Raw genomic sequence first — 20956 nt, forward strand, 5'->3', positions numbered from 1 at the left:
AATTACACTTGGGGTCATTCTTGTTGTAGTGTAATGACCAAAATCGAACATGGCAGGCCAGGTTTTTCTGTCCCTATAGAAACATTTATAACCTTAAACTCTTTTACAGAAAATGGATTCCTCCCCACATTTTGCTCACTTTTGCACTTAGCAGGGGACTTTCAGATTATCACATTACACAGCGAACTAAAGTACATTCTGAACTTACCTCGCCAACATCATTAGCGTAGCAACAGAGTATGCTTCTCAATGATGATATTATCAGCTCTACAATAGACTAAGTCACATTTAACAGCTCACCTAATGCTTACAGAAGTCAATGAAGATTATGAAAGAAAGACATGTTGGTCTATGGATCATAAGTGTGGGAGGGGGGTGGGGAGGCTGATATTCTATAGAGTGTAGAGAGATTCAGGATTTAGCTACCTGTAACCTGTAGCATTAATCCTTACCTGACAGGAGCAGGTCAAACAGGGCTGGGACGGTGAAACCCATGAGCTGTTATGAGCATGAATGCTCCCATTGGAAAGGCAGGCTAGAAAGGCAAAACAAAAACATTCTGTTCAGTAGATTACAAAATATGAAGCAGGTAAAGACCAACATGTCCATTAAGTCCATTTCTTCCACAGATAGTGGACAATTTATCCTATCGTGAATTCGACTCAATATATTTAATCACCTGAGCGAGATGACTAACCACAATTAAAACTGCTGAGAGAACACCTCCAATAATGGGGGAAAAAAGCGAAATACTGGAAACACTCAGCAGGTCAGGCAACATCTGTGGAGTAAGGAAGGCAGGGTTAACATTCCAGATCAATGACCATTCATCAGAACCCAGTTCTGATGTTCGGACTGCTCTACAAAGTCCTGAGAAAGAGATGGCAGGATAACTGTGTGCGAGATGCTGTAAAACACAACTGTTGCATCAGGCATATGCATGTTTGTGGAAGATGGATGGCAATGAGATATAGCTTAGCAGGAGGAGGAGGATAAGCTTGCACTTGCTCAGCAGCTATTGCAGGAAGTCACCTGGATTTGTCAAGCTCTGTCTGAGCAGTGTTTTTCCTGAGGCTTTCCATTAAGTTTACTGGACATTCTTCAAAAAAGAACACCCCTCAGTAGTACTGTGCATGTGCAAACCTTTAATTTGAAAATATGCAGTGACTATAACATTTACGGTGATATGTCACGTTTGTATTTAAAATACATTTGCTCTGAGGAGGTCTGTGATTATACTTGTAACTCTGGAGCATGTTCTCAGTTTGTGTATCACCAGTGCTGTGTATGACCTCCATGAGGATGAGAGGTTTCCTGCAGATTCCAGCCGCCCATCTGCGCTCTTCGCCTTCTATTGAAGGCAGCCTTTTTCTGTAACAAGATAAATATGCATCGAATTTCCTGCCCCATCTGCAGTTTATTAAGCTTATATATGGTTTAACTGATGCAAAGGACTTTGCTTGCTGAAAGTTTGATAGCCAAGTGAAGCCATCGTGTTTGTCAGCTGTATGTCTGAATAATTTAAATCAGTCTTCAATCTTCTTCAGCTGCATTGTTCTAGGTTCTCCTTTTGTGATCCTGCTGGGCTAGTTCTCAGCAATATTTCTTCTCTTTTTATTGCATTCACAGCAGGTTACTGGATCAATTCGGGTAAAATGTACTGAAGCAAACTCAACTAATAACTTACTTTGATTGTCACTGGTGGTTACTTATATATGTGGCTGTCTCCATGTCTGGCAGAATACATTTATTCACACTCGTTCTTATTTATCACCTTGGCCCTTTACTCCCAGTCTGACACCTTGTGGATATTTCCCAAAGCTTTCCAGTACCTGATGCTGTGTTGACTCCAGGACAATGGCCTCCCGAGCTTGCTTTACAGGTCTTTAGATCTTGATCCACAAATCCTGCTTTATGATCTCTGCACTCTCTCTCCATTTCTCAAAAAGATGGGGGGAGAAATTCGGTACCTTAGCGCCTCCTGTTAGCGTTTCCGGGGGTGCTAACGGGGCGCTACTGGCTTTGCGACCGGGCACGGTGATAGTACCAACACCTGCGAAATTGACGTGGAGGTTTGCGGCGGCGGTAACCACTAGCACCGCAATCTCCTGCGCCCGGAGATCATGACGACATCCAGCGGCGCAGCGCCCTGGCTCAGAAATTCACTCTCGCCCCCTGTCTGAGCGCCTGCCGTTAGCAACGAGGTAGAGGAGGCTGTATGCAATCGGATAAGCGCTGGAGGAGCGCTATATAAAGGTGTCAACATCCGATTTATTCTTAGTCGGCAAAGAATGCTGCCTTGTCATTTTGGCATAGGCACACAGACATTTTGAGCGATTTCAGCGTTTTTCACTTGAAGGAGTCTTCTGCCTCAAAAAAATGATTCAGTTTCAGTTAGTTGAGAATTTTAATTGCAACATTTCCATATTTCAATGGGGGCTGTACTGGCACTGGACCTCGCCCTCCAGCGTCAACGTCGGAGGCAGCGGAGGCAGCAAGATTGCAAAATGTGATCAGAGGGAGGAGGGCAAACAGGGCCCTCAACAGGAGGCTCCGCTTCACCAAGGATGTGGTCACAGAGCTCTGCCACCTCCTGTAGCCAGACCTGGAGCCTCACATCAGGAGCACCACGTCTCTCTCAGTGGCAGTCAAGGTCACCTTTGCCCTCAATTTCTAAACCAGCGGATCCTTCCAGTGTGCAACAGGAGACATGTCTAACATATCGCAGTTTGCTGTACATTGCTGCATCCACGAGGTCACACATGCTCTCTACAGGAGAAGGGACTACATTTCCTTCCCCATGACCAGAGAGAAACAGGACGAACGTGCATGTGGCTTTGCCAGTTTAGCGGGCTTCCCCATGGTGCAGGGCGCCATTGACTGCACCCACATCGCTTTGCGGGCACCGCATAACAATCCTGAGGTATTCCATAACCGCAAAGGCTACCACTCACTTAATGTGCAGTTGGTGTGCGACCACACACAGCGAATCCTCACTGTCAATGCCCGCTATCTTGGCAGGAGCCACAATGCCTTCATCCTGTGCCATACCGGTGTGTCAGCTCTGTTCCAGCCACCACAATAAGCTTGCAGCTTGCTGCTGGGAGACAAGGGCTATCCACTCTCCACCTGGCTCATGACTCCCCTCCGCAACCCCAACACTCGTGCCCAGCACTCCATCAATTTCTCATTCCATGCCACACCCCAAAGCTGAAATATGACACATCACCATTTCTGCAACATTGCAATAGTAAATTTATCCAAAATCACTAACCACATATATACAACAAAATGAACTAATCACCCTTGTGCAAACCCTTACTTCCCCTCTTTACAGTGTCTTTTCCTAATCTGCTGCTCCTACGTAGTGTCTCCCCAGTGGCTGCAGCAGGGCTGGTGGAAGGCTGCTGAGTGTCGGTGCCAGAGACTATAGACGGCCTTGCAGGATGCCCTTGACCAGCTCTGAGCCTGGAAGGCCTGGTTGTAGACTGCATCACCTCAGGATGGGTGGCGGCAGTCTGGGCTGGCTGGATGACTGGGAACGGCAAGTGCACTGGCGGAGTGGCAGTGGTGGGATCAGGAATGCTGTCACCCTGAGAGAGGACAGCACGGTCCTGCTGCACTGATTCACTGCCACTCCCCCAGGGCAGCACCTCAGCATCCCTACCAATCTGCTGGAGCGCAGATTGGTGGCCTGCTGCAACACCATGAGATCCCCGGTGGACTGTGGTGGACCCAGCGACAATGGCAGCAGTCAGCGCTTGCGTCTCAACAAGTTGAGACTGCATGGGAGCAGTCTGAGATTCAATGCAACCAACCATTGTCTGCATTACAGCACTAAGACGTTGTGTTGCTTCCGCCTGTGCTGCAATGGAAGCTGCCACATCGCCCATGACACATGTCATGAGGTCTGGATCCGCACGGTCTCTCTGGGAGTCTACCATCCTCTGCGTGGAAATGATGGGCTCCATGGTGTGCACAGAGCTCTGTGCAATGTTGGAGGCGAACTCCTCCACACTCCTTACCATTGCCGAGAGGCTCTTGGGCACCCTTGCCATTGCATCTATCATCTCGGAGTGCATCGCCATCACCCTACTTGTGAACGCTTCCCCATCGAGGTCCTCATCTGAGTCCTGTACAGCAGAACTTATGCGCGAACTCGTTGTCTGGGGAAGCTAGCTCCTGAGCTACCCTGTCCCCCTGGCCTTGCTGCAGCCCGCTCGTCCCCGGTGCATCACCCAGTGCAGACCCCTGACTAAACTTGCCTCTAAATATCGCGTAGTGCCTGGCGCTAATTTTTCATCATTTCAAAAATTAGCGCCCCAAACGGGGCGATACCGAATTTCTCCCCTATGGTGTCCTCCCTAATTGGATTGACCCACAAAGTGCTCCTTATATCACTTAAGTTGGTGATTAGCTAGTTGAGCAGCATTCATGCAAGTGCTTCTGATTGGCCACTTCCATTTAACGTATCGCCTGTACTTGAAGAGTAATTTCATCCTTTAGGAGCTAAATTCAGACAATTTAAACTCAGCTGTATCAGATTTTCTATCAACCTGGGCTGGGTTGAAGCCCAGCTCTGAGAGGTGAACAGTGCTGCCCACTGTCTCTTTAACAATAGCACAAAACACAAAACATTCAGATGTTTGGCACAGAGTCCTGCACAAAGCTGAGCATGGGGCTGGCAGACAAAGCAGGCCCATTTACCGAAGAATTAGTGGGTTCTTCTGTCCATTCACGCATGGCATTGGATTATTTACAGAGTGTAGCCAAACAGAAAGCTTTCGTGATACCGGATTCCTAATCTCACTCAGTGCGTGGCTCAGAGCAATAAGCATTTGGACAATACTCCTTCCAAAAATAGCGTAAACGATAAGATCCAGCTTTCACTCCATACTGTAAGTAATGTGTCACATTTACTCAACCAGAGCTCAGGACAGTTTAAGTCCACTGTATATACTTTCATTAGCTTCATAAATTTATCATAAATTAGATTTTGTCAGTGAAAAAAAATTGCAATTTAAAAAAAATCAATTCACAGAACAGCAACATTTCAACATCTGGAAAGGTCCCCTTTTAGATAAGGGGTCTTACCATCAAAACCCCATTCAAAGAGTTTAGTCATCGGAAACCTTTTTAAAGAGGCAGTCTCACCAAGTGGGCCCCTTTTAAAAGGGATGCCAGCATCAGGACCCCATCTAAAGGAGATCTCACCATCAGGACCCTTTTTAAAGAGGTTGTTTGACTTTCAGGGCCCCTTTTAAAAAGTATCTGCATCACAATCCCTTTTAAAGAGTCTCTTTATTCAGACCCCTTTCAAAGAAAGGAGCCTAGCCATCAGGAATTTTTTTAAAGAGGGAATCTCTAAACCAGGAGCCCTTTTCAAAAAGAAAATCTTGCCACCTAGTCTTTTTTTTAACGGTCTTTTCAAAGACACAATGAATGGGTCAATGGAATTCGATGATACAGACCATCTCAAATCCAACCCAGACTGATGCGATAAAAGTATCCTCTATCCGCTGGCTATAAAGTTTGATGTGACTGTCATAAATCTCATCATCGAGAAACCACCTATGAAATAACACTGGACGGCCAGCTGGTGGTGCTGTCCAAGGAGTATAAATACTCGGGCATTGGCCCCAGCTTTCCAGGGACATTTTGTAAAGACAAGGGAGCTAGTGGCTACAACTAGACTTCCAGGTTCTGAAACAAGTTGATTAAAGCCTTGCTTTATGCTCAAACCAAGTGCGTAGTGAGTTTTATTACATCAGTGACTTTGGGCAGCATTTGTCCCGTTAGTAGTGAGCAGGAACCCATCTTTTACTGACTAGCATGACAGTTTCAATCTCAGTCAGAGAGGCCACAGGATGGCCAGTGCGGAAAATGAAATAAGGTTCCACTGGTACAGATGGGCTTCCTCTGAGTTTGAGGCTGAAGCATATCATTAGTCTTACTTCTTTCAAGCCCCAGCTAAAAAGTTATGCATTTTCTATATTTCTTGTTACTTTTGTTTATATCCGTTTCCCACCAATTTTATTCCCACCTCTCCTAAAGAAGCAAGTAGACAGTTTCACAGACATAGTGACTGTTTGGCCACTCTTCATACGCGAGTATAGTGCTCGACTGTCGGCTATCATGGACACAACACAGGCAGGCCTATCTGTCCTCGCCCAACATCCACAAAGAATTTTTGTTTTAGTTTTAATTTTCGAGCATTCATGTTTTTTTCTTTTATCTCCAGGGGATGATGCAGTGTAGGTGTCCTTTTGCCAGTTCAATCAGTGAATATTACATTGTACCTGGAGCAAAATAAGATTGGGGTTTTATCTGCTCTCACCTCATTGATTGTGTGCTAAATACTAACTACTCCTACCAAATTCCCATCCGTCAGCCGAGGGGCGATGATGGGGCCGAACAAATTCACTCCATTGATGTTGGTTCTGAACTAGCCTGGCCTCTTCAATCAACTATATGCCTTTCTGTGTTAAATCACTCTTGAAATAGTCTATCCAGCGATTCCTTGGTCTTCCTCAGTTTCTTGCTCCATGTACTTCTGTAGGCCAGGCCGTGAAAGCTGTTTCCATTCTTTGCATCCTGGACACTCCAAGGGCTGGGTTTTGTCAATGCGAAGCTTTTGGAGGCGGGACTGCTGCTTGCCGGCTTTCAATCTCGCCTCCATCAGCTTCTGGCCAACCAGAGGGATGTTCCCCTGATTGAGCTTGTCCAACGGACTCAGCAGGCCAATTAGGGGGAATCAGTGACAGATCACGTCAACGTATGACGTGTCATCTGTCAAGATTTTTTGAAAGAAGAAATGTCATCGTTTGACAGCTCTGTGAAGCTGTCAAACACTGACATTCTGTGTAGTTTGATGAGTCCTTGTGTTCAGAACTCATCAAACCTTTTAACTTTGCAGAAATCACCTGACTGCTGGTTCGGAGGATCCAACAGCCAGTCTGTGAAATCTACAATGAAGATGTCGGGACTCTGGCTCCACAGCGACTGAAGGCTGTAGGCAGAAACAAAGGTAAGTGAACATTTTCTAACACTTTCCACTCACCTTACATACTTAGCACTCCACACTTGCACCCATCACTCACCTCTACATTGCACTTTCAGACCCCTCCGACCCCCGCAGACCTCCTACTCGTTTCCTCCACCCTGGCGGGGTTCCCCAAGGTCAGGAAGCCTGCATTTGGGAAGGTAAAATGGGAATAATCCTATTTTCTGCCTGTTAACTACCTGTTAACAGGCAGTTAATAGGCTTTAATCCCTTTCCCGCCTCGAGGAGACGGGACCCGGGGCAGGACGGCTTCCCGCCTCCTGGCAAGAGGGCATGGGGGCAGGATGGGGGCGGGTTCGCCACCTGCCCCCAAAATCTGCAACTTTACCGGCAGTCCCGCCTCCTCGGGGCTGACAAAATCCAGCCCCTAGTGTTTCCCTCAACCAACTCATCTCTGCTGTTAGTATATTTTCCTTGTCAACTTTTCTCATGTTGAAACACTCAGATCTGTATAATATGGGAGTAACCATCTATTCACAAACTTTTACCGTTGTTTTTACTGAATTATCTTAAACCTTCCATACCCTGCTTAACCTTCCAAAAGCAGCAGAAGCCAGTCCAATCCTTCTTTTGATGTCTTCTTCACACCTCCCATTCTCTGACACTAACGCTCGAAGGTATAGAAACTTTTCCACCTATTCAACAGCATCCCCTCCAACTGTAATGTGTATATCTTCCTGATGCTTCCCAAATGACATGACCTTTGGTTTCTTTTTGAAAGTATGTAATCCAAACTTACTACTCTCCACATACACCATATCAGTTAATTTCAGCAAATCTGTTTTAGATGTTGCTATAATAGTAAGCTAAGATTAATATCATCAGCAAATCTAAGATTGTTTAAAATCTTGCCACATGAGGAGACTCCTCTAATATCATCCTTTAGTGCAAGATTCATTACTGCTTCAAGTACTAGATGAAATAAATCAGGTGGCAGTGTGCATCCCAACTCCTGATCTAAACCATTAGTTTGCTATCCACACTAACAGTGCTCAGGGACTTGTTATAGATGTTTTCTATCAGTCTGACAAGTTTCACAGCAATACCATACATCCTCAAGATAAGCCATATCCCTTCTGGCCATACATGCTCAAAGGCCTGCTTAAAATCTATGAGGTTGTTATAACAATGGGTGTTGTGCTCTATAAATTTCTCTGAAATCTGTCTTACCACAAACAGTTTTGTCCTTCGTCCTGGTCTAAAACAAGCTTGCTCTTCATGCAGTACCGCTTCTACGTATCTTTACATTCTCTTCTGCAGTGTCTTGGTCAATACTTTTCCACGTATACTCAGTAAGTTCATTCCTCTGTAATTGCTGCATTTGCTTGTTTCCTTTTTTGAAGATTGGTACAGTGTTACCAGAGGGCTGTGAATGCTGAGTCTTTGAGTATATTCAAGGCTGAGATCGATAGATTTTTGGACTCATGGGGGATCAAGGGATATGGGGATCGGGCGGGAAAGTGGTGTTGAGGTCGATGATCAGCTTTAATCTTATTGAATGGCGGAGCAGGCTCGAGGGGCTGTATGGCCAACTCCTGCTCTTATTTCTTATGCCCTTTTGTTCCCCAGTCTTCAGGTATTTGTTCTTCATGGATTTTGTTAAACAGCCTTTGCATCACTTTCACAGTACGTTCCTCACCTGCCTACAACAACTCTGCAGTTATATTATCAATACCAGGAGACTTGTTCTTTTTCAAACTATCAACAGAACTCTTTACTTAGTCTTCCAAGAAAATCAACATCAACTCCTCTCCATTTGTACAGGGCAGTTGCTACAGAACTGATTGTGTGCTAAATAAGGCTCAATTTTCTTCTCTTTGTTGTGCCCTCACAGGAATGCAGTTTTATTCGATGCATTTACTTGGAGTTCAGATGCGTTAAAACTACCGCACAACAGAAGAGCCAACAGATGTGCCCGCGATGATGCTGCTGACTCACTTGTGAACACTGTAGTGGCGCTTCTTAGTTTCCAAACAGGCAGGCCACTGAGCTGTGGGGCCTTTAACAATGAGTAGACGCGTGTCGAAATAAAACGTTCCCAAACGTAGCTTTGTCTTTTAAACTGTTTACTATAACACTTAACAAACAGAATTACAAAGCAAACATGTATAAACGAACACGGTCAAAAACTGTACTGCTCCAAACCTCACAGCTTCTGCCTCTTTCACCACGTGCAGTTTAAAACTGTAAGATGGCTGCACCCATGTGTGGCTTAGGGACTGTTCCATTGTGGCAAGAATGAAGGGGGTGTCGGACTATACTACTGGAGCAAGAAAATAGGGGGTTTATTAATACAATAAGTCGTTCAGGTAAATTAACTGTATTATGCCATTTAGCCACTATTTTAAAGTATTTTCTTAAGCTTTTATGGCTCTTACATTCCGGCCCCTAATTGACTAGGCACATGAAGCATATCAATTACTCAAACATTAAGAGTCATAAACTAATGAGTTCAACATATTTACAATACAAGTGTCCACTTTTTTCTTTCGTTCAGGAGCTTTTCACGCTGCTTCTTGTAGTTCTCTCTCCGCTCCGACGAAATTAGTGCCATTATCAGAACGCATAATGGACACCTGTCCTCTTCTACAGACAAAGCGCCGCAAGGCGTTAATACAGGAATCAGTGTCAAGCGTGTGTGCCACCTCAATATGAACTGCTCTGATGGTCAAACAAGTGAAAAGCACACCATATCTCTTGACAAGGCTCCGTCCTCGCTTTACCTCGAAAGGCCCGAAATAGTCCACCCCTACGTTTGTAAATGGGGGCTTGTCTGGTAACAAACGGTCTTCAGGCAGGTCTGCCATTTTCTGCTCCCCAGCTCTAGCGTGTAACCGTCTGCAAACAATACATTCAGAGAGTATTTTTCTTATTACGGAATTAGCTCCTGGAATCCAGTATCTTTGTCTTAGCTTCGCAAGCACGTGATTCCTCCCACTGTGTCCAATACTCTGGTGTATATGCTGAAGAATGAGAGTAGCAACCCGGAGGTCCTTAGAAAGGATAGCAGGATGCTTGGCCTCCTCTGGCATAGCAGATTTGTTTAGTCTCCCTCCCACCCTCAGTACTCCATCTTGCAGTGTAGGGTCCAGCTTGTAGATATGACTACCTTTCTTGATTGGAGTATTTTGCTGTAGAGCTTCGGTTTCTTCTGGGTATCTTTGTCTTTGACTGAAGCAAACTATCTCCTTCTCAGCCTTGGCCAAATCCTCCACGGTCAATGAATTCTTGCTCAATGTGGTCTTGTGCTGATGCATATACTGCTGTAGAAGCATTCTCTGCTTATCAGGGTTACTTTCAGACTGACTGATAGTGGCTCGGTACTCTTTTCTCTTACCGCTCAGGTGTAGCAGCAACTCTTTCAACCTTAGAAACCATGCAACTGCTTTCCTCAACTGGTGCCATCCTGAGAAATGGTTAACAAGCTTGTTCACTGTGTCAAAGTTCTCTTTCGTAGTTATGAAATTTACTGTGACTGATCTCTTGACTTCGACGTCATCTTCGGTAATCTGACTTGGCATATCTGGTCTTTCTGGCCATGATCTCTCTGTTTCCAGCAGATAACTTGGGCCTTGTATCCAAGTTTCACTCCTCATGAAGTTTTCAGCCTTCAATCCCCGTGAGGCTTGATCTGCTGGGTTTAATGAGGTGTTTACATACCTCCATTGAGATGGTTGTGTAGCTTCTCTAATGGATGAGATTCTGTTTGCTACGAAGGTCTTGAAGCGTATCTTCTCATTCTCTATATACTTCAGTACCGTCGTGCTATCCGTCCAGAAGACAGATTCTTCTAATGGGAGCTGTAACTCTTTACGCATCACCTGGTCAACTTTAACTGCAACAACCGCTGCCGTCAATTCCAGTCTCGGGATGGTGACCTGCTTCAGCGGAGCCACCCTGGATTTTCCCATGAGGAAGGCACAATGTTTCTGGCCCTGTTGATTTGTCAGCAAGAGGTAGGTAGCCGTGCCATAGCCGTCCTCACTGGCGTCCGAGAAATGATGTAGTTGAGCCGTCTTTGTAACTCCAAAACTCGCGGGCTTGATGCATCTACTGACGTTGAAGCTAGAAAGTTGTTGCAAATCTGTCAGCCATCTGTGCCATCTCTGAGCTTGACCTTCTGGGATATCTTCATCCCATCCTCTCTTGTCTCTACACAGCTCTCGTAGCATCAGCTTCACCGGCAGAATGAGTGGTGCCAGGAATCCGAGAGGGTCGTAGATGGAACTGACCACGGAGAGAATCCCTCGTCTTGTGGATGGTCTTTCGTTCACCATTATCCTGAAGTTGAACGTGTCTGACTCGATGCACCATTCTACACCAAGAGCTCTCTCGATAGGAAGGACATCGTGGCTCAGGTCCAGATCTTTGACTTCAGTGGCTCTTTCCTTTTCTGGGATAGAAGCTAGAACTGCTCTGCTGTTGCTTATCCACTTAGTCAGATGGAATCCTCCATTCGAACACAGAGTTCTAAGGTCTCTTGACAGTGCGATGGCATTGTCTTCTGTTGACACGGACTTCAAACAGTCATCGACATAAAAGTTTCTGAAGATTGTCTCCACAGCCTCGGATGGTGCTTTGCCCTTGCCATCTTCTGCAGTTTTTCTGAGAGCGTAGCTTGCACAGCTGGGAGATGATGTGGCTCCAAACGGGTGTACGGCCATTCTACATTCCACCATCGCTTCACTAACGTCGCCATCTGGCCACCAAAGGAAACGCAGAAGATCAGCATCTTCGTCAGGGATTCTGACTTGGTAGAACATTGATTCTATGTCTGCCATCATGGCAACGAGCTCTTGTCTAAACCTAGTCAAGACGCCAATGAGGGTATTAGTAAGATCAGGACCTTGAAGCAGCTGGTCATTCAATGAAGTTCCTCTGAATGAGGCGGCGCAGTCAAACACTACACGGATCTTTTTCTTCTTTGGGTGATACACCCCGTGATGAGGAATGTACCAGACCCTTCCATCGTCTCTGTTCAACTGTTCTTCGGGCACTTTTACAACATAGCCTTTTGCTATGATGTTTCTCATGAAGTCTTTGTAGTCTTCGTGAAAGTCGGGGTTCTTGTTCAGCTTTCTCTTTAGACTGATGGCGCGTTGCTCTGCTATGCAGCGATTGTTCGGCATCTTCGCGGTCTGTCTTCTCAGTGGCAAACCAATGTGATAGTGGCCATCAATGAACTGTGTAGACCTTGTCATCAAACCCATGAACTGATGGTCTTCTTGTGACATCTCTGTCTTTTCCTCACAGCTGCGTTCTGAGAAGTCTGCGTTGAACTGCTGTATCAACAGCTCTTCAATGCTTGCGATAGAGATGCGATTAACTGTGACGTTTTGTCGTTCCTCCTTGTTCGACTTGTGGCCATCATCTCTCCTTACCGGTCCATTGATTACCCATCCAAGGGCTGTCCTGACGGCGTAGGGTCCGTCATCCTTGCTGTTTATCACCTGCCATGGCTCCATAGTTTTGTAGGCATTGGTTCCAATTAATAGGCCAATTTCTGCTTCAATGTATGGGAGACGCACCTTTTCTAGGTAGGGCCATCTATCCACATCCTTCTGCAGGGCTAGGTTCCCTATTCTAACAGGAATCTCCCTCTGTGTGAAAACATTAGGCAGGTCTATGAAGTCCTTCTCTTCAAGTCCACACACTTCTAGGTCTGACAGGATATAGCTTTGCATTGACTTCTCATGACCCATGGTGCGTAATAGGATTTCTGTTCTTCTGCCTCTAACGTTCAGCTGTCGCATGAGTGATTCTGTGCAGAACGTTGCTGAACTACCTGGATCCATGAAGGCGTAAGTCTCCACAACCTTCTCACTCCTCTTAGACTTGATCCTTACTGGTACGATGGCAAGAATACAGTCACTGTCACTGGCCCCAGTGAGTCCACAAGTCTCTGGTTCTAGCGACACCAGAGCACTTGAAACAACCTTCTCGTCGGTATTGTTTTCTTCACTCTTCTTAGAGACTTGTTCTTCTTTATGGATATGCAGCAGACTGGGATGTTTCCGAGTGCACTCTCTGCATGTTGTTCTTTGCTTACAGTTTCTACTCAGGTGCCCCTGAGAGAGACATCCAAAACATAGGCCGTTGTACTTCAGGAATTCGATTCTGTCCTTATGTGGCTGTGCTTTGATGTCGCTGCAGAAATCCAATGTATGATTCTTCTGGCAGAATAAGCATAGCTTCTGAAAGGCATTAGCAGGCGTCACTGTGCTGCTCTTTTTGGGAGATGAGTTCTGGGGCCTTTCTTCCTCGGCCTGAGTGACGATAGTTGCAAAGCTGCTTCCTCTGGAACCACCTTTCCTGAGAGTCTTTGATTCAGCAGGCTTGGCTTTCACTCTTCCATCGGTGGTCGGGCTGACATCCTGGATGTTTCCAAACAATGGGTCCCTAGCAATTTTAGCCTGTTTGTCTATGAAATTCACTAAGTCTGCAAACCTGGCTCTACTTTTCCGTCTCTCCATTATCTCAAAGGCTGTTCTTCTCCATTGTTCTCTCATCCTGTAAGGAAGCTTAGAGATGACGATTCTCATAGTCGTAGGATTGTCCATCTCTTCCATGAATTCAACATCCTCCATGGTGTTGCGACATCCTATGAGGAAGAGAACATATGCGTTCAATGCCTCTCCGTCTTCCGATCTGATCTGTGGCCACTTGGTAGCCTTTTCGATATATGCAGTGGCTATCTTCAGCTCGTTACCATAGTGCTCCTGCAGCAACTTCCTGGCTTCTATGTATCCCCGGTCCGGTCTCATGTGTTCACAGCTTCTGACCAGGTCTTGTGGTTTACCACTGGTGTACTGTCCCAGGTAGTACAACTTATCACTGCTGCTCTCTGTCTTGGAGTCAATGGCTTGTTCAAAGGATCTGATGAAGGGCTTATACTTGAGTGGGTCGCCTTGGAACACTGGTATGTCTCTTTGAGGGAGTCGAAACAGATTCTGTTGTTTTACAAGCATCTCTGTAATTTCGTTCTGACGTTGCATCACTCGGTATAGGCTTCTCCCTGTGTCTTCAGGCCTCTGGTGGTCATCAGCAGGGTCTAGTCTAGACCGTCTGACGTCTGGGGTAGCATCACGTGCTCCTGTTAGTGGAGAGGCCACTCTTCCACGCTGTAATGCCGGGGAATTGCTTTCGGGCTCTGTTGTAACTCTTGAAGGTGCCCTGGATCCAACTCTATGTGGCAATGTTGACTGGCGGTGGCTCCCGCCGTCCCGTGAGCCTTCATAATCTTCGTACGCACTCAACCTGGCATCTGAGACCTCGATAGCTGTTTTCATCTCCAGCCGTTCTTTCTTTGCCTGCACCTGGGCCCGCTGGGCCTGCACTTGGGCCTCTTGGGCCTGCAGTTGGGCCTGTTGGGCCTGCAGTTGAGCCTGCAGTTGGGCCTGTTGGGCCTGCAGTTGGGCCTGCAGTTGGGCCTCTTGGACCTGCAGTTGGGCCTCTTCCCGTTCAAGAGCTTGCTTCTCATCTAAAGATGCTGCGCGCGCCATCAACGCCGCCCGTTCAGCCTCCGCTCTCATGCGTCGCGCCGAGCTTGTGGTAGAAGTGACTGACCTGCGTCCAGAAACAGAGCTACCTTCTTTACGATTTTTGCTCGGTCTGGCGGAAGTCTCTGAAATGCTATCGTCTGGTCCGACTTCATCGTCAACCTTATCTTTCTCTGCTGTATCAGCATCTTGACGAATTTTTAACATCCACTGCTCCGTGGCCTTGATATAGTCCTTAATGCTGGTTGATTTAAGATCAAACCAGTCGTGCTGATCAGTGTTTCCCTCTTCTTCAGACAGAAGTGCTAATACATCTTCATTGAGTATATTAAATTCTTCATGCAGCTTGGAGAAATCGTAATACATCATGTCTTCAGCTTTCTTAATATTAGCATTATCTTCCATGAGACGATCGATTATCTTCATTTTTCCAGTTATCTGAACTAATTTAACCTTCCTTGCACCTATGCTTCTATGTAACTTCTCTTCCCTTGCCTTTGGGGTGAGCTTTATTTCCCTCTTTTGGCCAGCAATCCTTCTGGCTGGGGGAAGCTCCTGGCTCCTTAAGGCCTCGGCCATTTTACCCGCAGCTCTTATTTAGCTTCTCAACAGAATGAACAAAGCAAGTAACAGTCACTGTACCTTCGCTTTCTTAAATTGTCGTCTGGCTCCATGACCATTCATGTATACATTCGCCGACGATTCCGTCCCTTCCTTCTTAGGGAGCTAGTTTTTGACTAATGTAGTGGCGCTTCTTAGTTTCCAAACAGGCAGGCCACTGAGCTGTGGGGCCTTTAACAACGAGTAGACGCGTGTCGAAATAAAACGTTCCCAAACGTAGCTTTGTCTTTTAAACTGTTTACTATAACACTTAACAAACAGAATTACAAAGCAAACACGTATAAACGAACACGGTCAAAAACTGTACTGCTCCAAACCTCACAGCTTCTGCCTCTTTCACCACGTGCAGTTTAAAACTGTAAGATGGCTGCACCCATGTGTGGCTTAGGGACTGTTCCATTGTGGCAAGAATGAAGGGGGTGTCGGACTATACTACTGGAGCAAGAAAATAGGGGGTTTATTAATACAATAAGTCGTTCAGGTAAATTAACTGTATTATGCCATTTAGCCACTATTTTAAACTATTTTCTTAAGCTTTTATGGCTCTTACAAACACCTTTAATAACTGCATAAATATTATAAAGAATGGTGAATGCACCAATTCAGAGGTGGAGTAGGAAAATATGAGTACTAACAGAGGGGGAAAGGAGAACCCCAAAAGCCTGTTTCACACATAAATCCCTGCAGATCATTGTGGTCAATAAGATCGAAGTGAAATGCCCTCCATGGGCCGGAATGACGATCCACTACAAAACAGAGAGTGGGACATATAAGAACATAAGAAATAGGAGCAGGAGTAGGCCATTCGGCCCTTCAAGCCTGCTCCACCATTCAGTAAGATCATAAGAACATAAGATACAAGAGCAGGAGTCAGCCATACAGTCCCTCGAGCCTGCTCCGCCATTCAATAAGATCATAAGAACATAAGATACAAGAGCAGGAGTAGGCCATACAGTCCCTCGAGCCTGCTCCGCCATTCAATAAGATCGTAAGAACATAAGATATAAGAACAGGAGTCAGCCATACGGCCCCTCGAGCCTGCTCCGCCATTCAATAAGATCCTGGCTGATCATCGACCTCAACTCCACTTTCCCACCCGATCTCCATATTCCTTGATTCCTCTAGAGTCCAAAAATCTATCTATCTCAGCCTTGAATATACACAAAGGGGGGAATTTTGCCAGCCCCAGGGAGGCAGGTTTGGAGGCGGGACTGCCGGGAAAATGGCAGAATCTGGGGGCGGCTCCGTGCCATCTTCCCAGGAGGCGGGTGCCCGACCCGCGCTGGGAGCCGCCTCCCCGAGTCGGGAAGGGGATTAGTACCAATTAACTGCCTGTTAACAGGTAGGTAACAGGCAGTTTTTTGGAGAACCCCTATTTTCAGCCCTGACGTGTGGGCTTCCCGACGGCTCCGAACCTCGCCGGGTAGTCCCGCCTCCAAAAGCTCCCCATTGAGAAAATCCAGCCCAAAGACTCAGTATTCACAGCCCTCTGGGGCAGAGAATTCCAAAGATTCAGAACCCTCTGAGTGAAGCAATTCCTCCTCATCTCAGTCTTAAATGGCCGACCCCTTATCCTGAGACTATGCCCCCTAGTTCTAGACACTGCAGCCAGGGGAAACAACCTCTCAGCATCTACCCTGTCAATCCCCTTCAGAATCTTGTATGTTTCAATGAGATCACCTCACATTCTTCTAAACTCCAGAGAGTATAGGCCCATTCTACACAATCTCTCATCATAGGACAGCCCTCTCATCCCAGGAATCAATGCAGTGAGCCTTCATTGCCCCGCCTCCAAGTCAAATACATCCTTCCTTAGATAAGGAGACCAAAACTGTGCACAATACTCCAGGCCCTGTAAAATTGTAGCAAGACTTCCTTACTCTTATACTCCAACCCCCTTGAAATAAAGGCCAACATGCCATTTGCCTTTCCCACATTACAACAGTGACTCCACTTCAAAAAGTACTTAATTGGCTGTAAAGCGCTTTGAGACGTCCGGTGGTCGTGAAAAGTGCTATATAAATGCAAGTCTTTCTTTTCTTATTGCTTGCTGTACCTGCAAGCTAGCTTTCTGTGTTTCTTGAACGAGGACACCCAAATCTCCAACATTTGAAAGTTTCTCACCATTTAAAAAATATTCTGTTTTTCTATTCTTCCTACCAAAGTGAATAACCTCACATTTCCCGACATTATACTCCATCTGCCAACTTATTGCCCACTCACTTAGTCTATCTATATCCCTTTGCACACTCTTTGGGCAGGATTTTCATTGGGCCGTGGAGGCAGGATTGGAGGCGTGTGGGGGGTTAAAATCCTGAAATCGGGGGGCACGAACCCATCCCGCCCCCAACCTGCCTCCGTGTCAGTTTCAAAGGAGGCGGGTACCCGACCCACACTGGGACCCGCCTCCCCGAGGCGGGAAGGGGATTACTGCCAATTAACTGCCTGTTAACAGGTAGTTAACAGGCAGTTTTTAGCCTAATCCCTATTTTCATTCTTGAAGTGTGGGATTCCCGACAGCTCCAAACCACGCCAAGTAAGCGAGGCGGGCCGTCGGGCTGAAGGGTTTGGCGGGGTCGAGATGTCCGGTGTTCAGGTGAGTGATGGGTGCATGAGTGCAGAGGTAAGTGTGTTTGGTGTGTTTAAAGTAGTTTTACTTACCTTTACAACCTTCCTTCCTTCGGGTCTCGGGAGTCCCTCATCTCACCGGCACAGAAAGCAGAATGGCCGCGATCTGTCAAAAATTGCAGCATTCACCTTTCCGTTCCGGAGAGATCTCTAAATCGTCCTGTGAGGAAGGAATTAACTTAGAATACAGATTTTCAGTGTTTGACAGCTTCAAACAGCTGTCAAACACTGATATTTCATCTGTCAAAAGGTCTTGACAGATGAAATAGCAATCTGTGATGTCACCTGTTGCTGGGTGGCCCTTAATTGGCCTGCTGAGCCCACTGGGCAGGCTCAACAAGGTCAATCAAGTCAAAATTGCGTGGGTTAGCTACAACTCAATGGAGGCGGGACTACAACCCCAAAAGTTGCAGTCCCACCTCCTACCCGCCTCCTCAATAAAAATCCAGCCCTTTGTGTTCTCCTCACAGCTTACTGTCCCATCTAGCTTTGTATCATCAGCAAACTTCGATACATTACACTCGGTCCCTTCATCTAGGTCATTAATATAGATTGTAAATAGTTGAGGCCCCAACACTGATCCTTGCGGCACCCCACTAGTTACAGCCTGCCAACCTGAAAAAGATCAGTTTATCCCTGCTCTCTGTTTTCTGTCCGTTAACCAATCCTCTATCCATGCTACTATATTACCCCCAACTCCATGAGCCCTAATCTTGTGTAATAATCTTTTATGTGGCACCTTATCAAATGCCTTTTGGAAATCCAAATATACTACATCCACTGGTTCCCCTTTGTCTACCCTGCTAGTTTCATCCTCAAAAAACTCTAATAAATTTGTCAAACACGATTTCCCTTTCATAAAACCATGTTGACTCCGCCTAATCATGTTATGATTTTCGAAGTGACTTGATACCACTTACTTAACAATGGATTCCAGCAATAACAACAGAAAATGCTGGAAAAACTCAGCAGGTCAGGCAACATCCGTGGAGAGAAATTTGAGTTGACGTTTCGGGTCGAAACCCTTTTTCAAAACTGGAAAGGAAATAAAATAGATCGAAGGCAGGGCTGCGATCGAATTTCTGCATGCACTTGCGCATGCGCTAAATCCCAAACTTGCGATCTGTCAAGTTACGAATATACAGAGGCTTCGCTGCGTGTTTCACCTCCTGATAGAAATCAGCATGCTGCAAAAAGTTGGGCTAATTGCCCACCTACTCCAAAGTAATTACACTTTCAATTTTTAAGTCTTGTGCATGCAGGCGCAGGAAGCCTGTTGCACAATGTAAGGGGACCGGCACAGACTTTTTTAGAACAGACTTTAATTTAGAAGAGAGATAAAAGGACCGCAAGTGCTGGAAATAGATGCAGGTACAGCAAGCGATTGTCTATATCGTCTGTATAAAGGAGAGACAAAGAAAGACAAAGAGAGACAAAGAAACCTTGAAGAAGTTCTGCTCTTCTCTTCGGCGGGATCTCCGTTTGGCTCTTCAACCTTGTTCATCTTCATTACTTTCAGTTTCCCTTCTCGTGTTTGATCAGGTATCTGCCAAGACTCGGTTTCACAGCCACATCATTTTCCTCAGCAACTGTCTCTGGTTCCGACTTACTCCACGTGGATTCCAACTAAACTTCCACCCTTCGTGCTTCGGATCCACCCAGGATTACAAATATCTCCAAGATATTCATCGTTCCTCGAACTACTGCTCTCACCGCATCCTGAGATCCACGCTCAACGCCATGCGGCGCCACATGAACACACTCGACTTCTCTCTTCAGCAACACCGGCGCACTCTATCTCAAAGCTGCCTGGGTCCACAGTTCCATTTCATCCTTCGACTCATCCGACGCTTCAACAAAAAACTTTTCTTCTTCCTTTCCGATGTCAAGGATCGCAAGCTTCATCAACTCTTGGACACCAACGCCCCTCCGGAACCTTCTTCCCCTTCACTTTCCTCTGACCCCCCTTCTCCCAATCCCACCCCCTGCCGCGTTTTCACTATCCCCTCTGACCTTTCACTCTCTGACCCTGAACGATCAGTCCTCAGCAAAGGCCTGAGCTTCATCCCCTTACGCCCCCACCTCAATGAATTTCGAGCTCGGTACGATGTTGAGCTCTTTTTCCGCCGCCTTCGTCTCCGTGCCCACTTCACTGGCCAGGAGTCTTCCCCCCGCACAACTGACCCTTTCTCCCGCTTGCAGAATTCCCGTTCTACCTGGACCCCTCCCCCTGGCCTCTTACCCTCTCTAGATCTTTTCATCGCTAACTGCCGCCGTGACATCAGCCGTCTCCATTTCTCTGCTCCCCTCACTCACTCCAACCTACCTCCCTCTGAACTTGCAGCACTCCATTCTCTTAGATCCAACCCTGACATTGTCATTAAACCCGCTGACAAGGGTGGTGCTGTTGTTGTTTGGCGTACTGACCTCTACCTAGCGGAAGCTGAACGCCAACTCTCTGACACCTCCTCCTACCTCCACCTGGACCATGACCCCACTACTGAACATCAAACCACCGTTTCCAAGACTGTCACTGACCTCATCTCCTCTGGAGATCTTCCCCCCGCTGCCACCAACCTCATAGTTCCCCAACCCCACACAGCCCGCTTCTACCTCCTTCCCAAGATCCACAAACAGGACTGCCCTGGTAGACCCATCGTTTCAGCCTGTTCTTGCCCTACAGAACTTATCTCTTCCTATCTTGACTCTATCTTTTCTCCCCTTGTCCAGTCTCTTCCCACCTACATCCGCGACTCTTCTGGCGCCCTCCGCCACTTTAACAGTTTCCAGTTTCCTGGCCCCAACCACCTCCTTTTCACCATGGATGTACAATCCCTCTACACCTCCATCCCCCACCCGGATGGCCTGAGGGCGCTCCGCTTCTTCCTTGAACAGAGGCCCGACCAGTCCCCATCCACCACGACCCTCCTCCGCCTGGCTGAACTTGTTCTCACATTGAACAACTTCTCCTTTAACTCCACTCATTTCCTCCAAATCAAAGGTGTTGCCATGGGTACCCGCATGGGTCCTAGCTATGCCTGCCTTTTCGTGGGCTATGTGGAACAATCTTTGTTCCAGTCCTACTCGGGTCCCCTCCCTCACCTCTTTTTCCGATACATTGATGACTGTATCGGTGCCGTTTCCT

The sequence above is a fragment of the Somniosus microcephalus genome, chromosome 15, assembly GCF_052327205.1.
Source record: "Somniosus microcephalus isolate GS21.2 chromosome 15, FLI_Smic_1.0, whole genome shotgun sequence".
Taxonomy (NCBI): domain Eukaryota; kingdom Metazoa; phylum Chordata; class Chondrichthyes; order Squaliformes; family Somniosidae; genus Somniosus; species Somniosus microcephalus.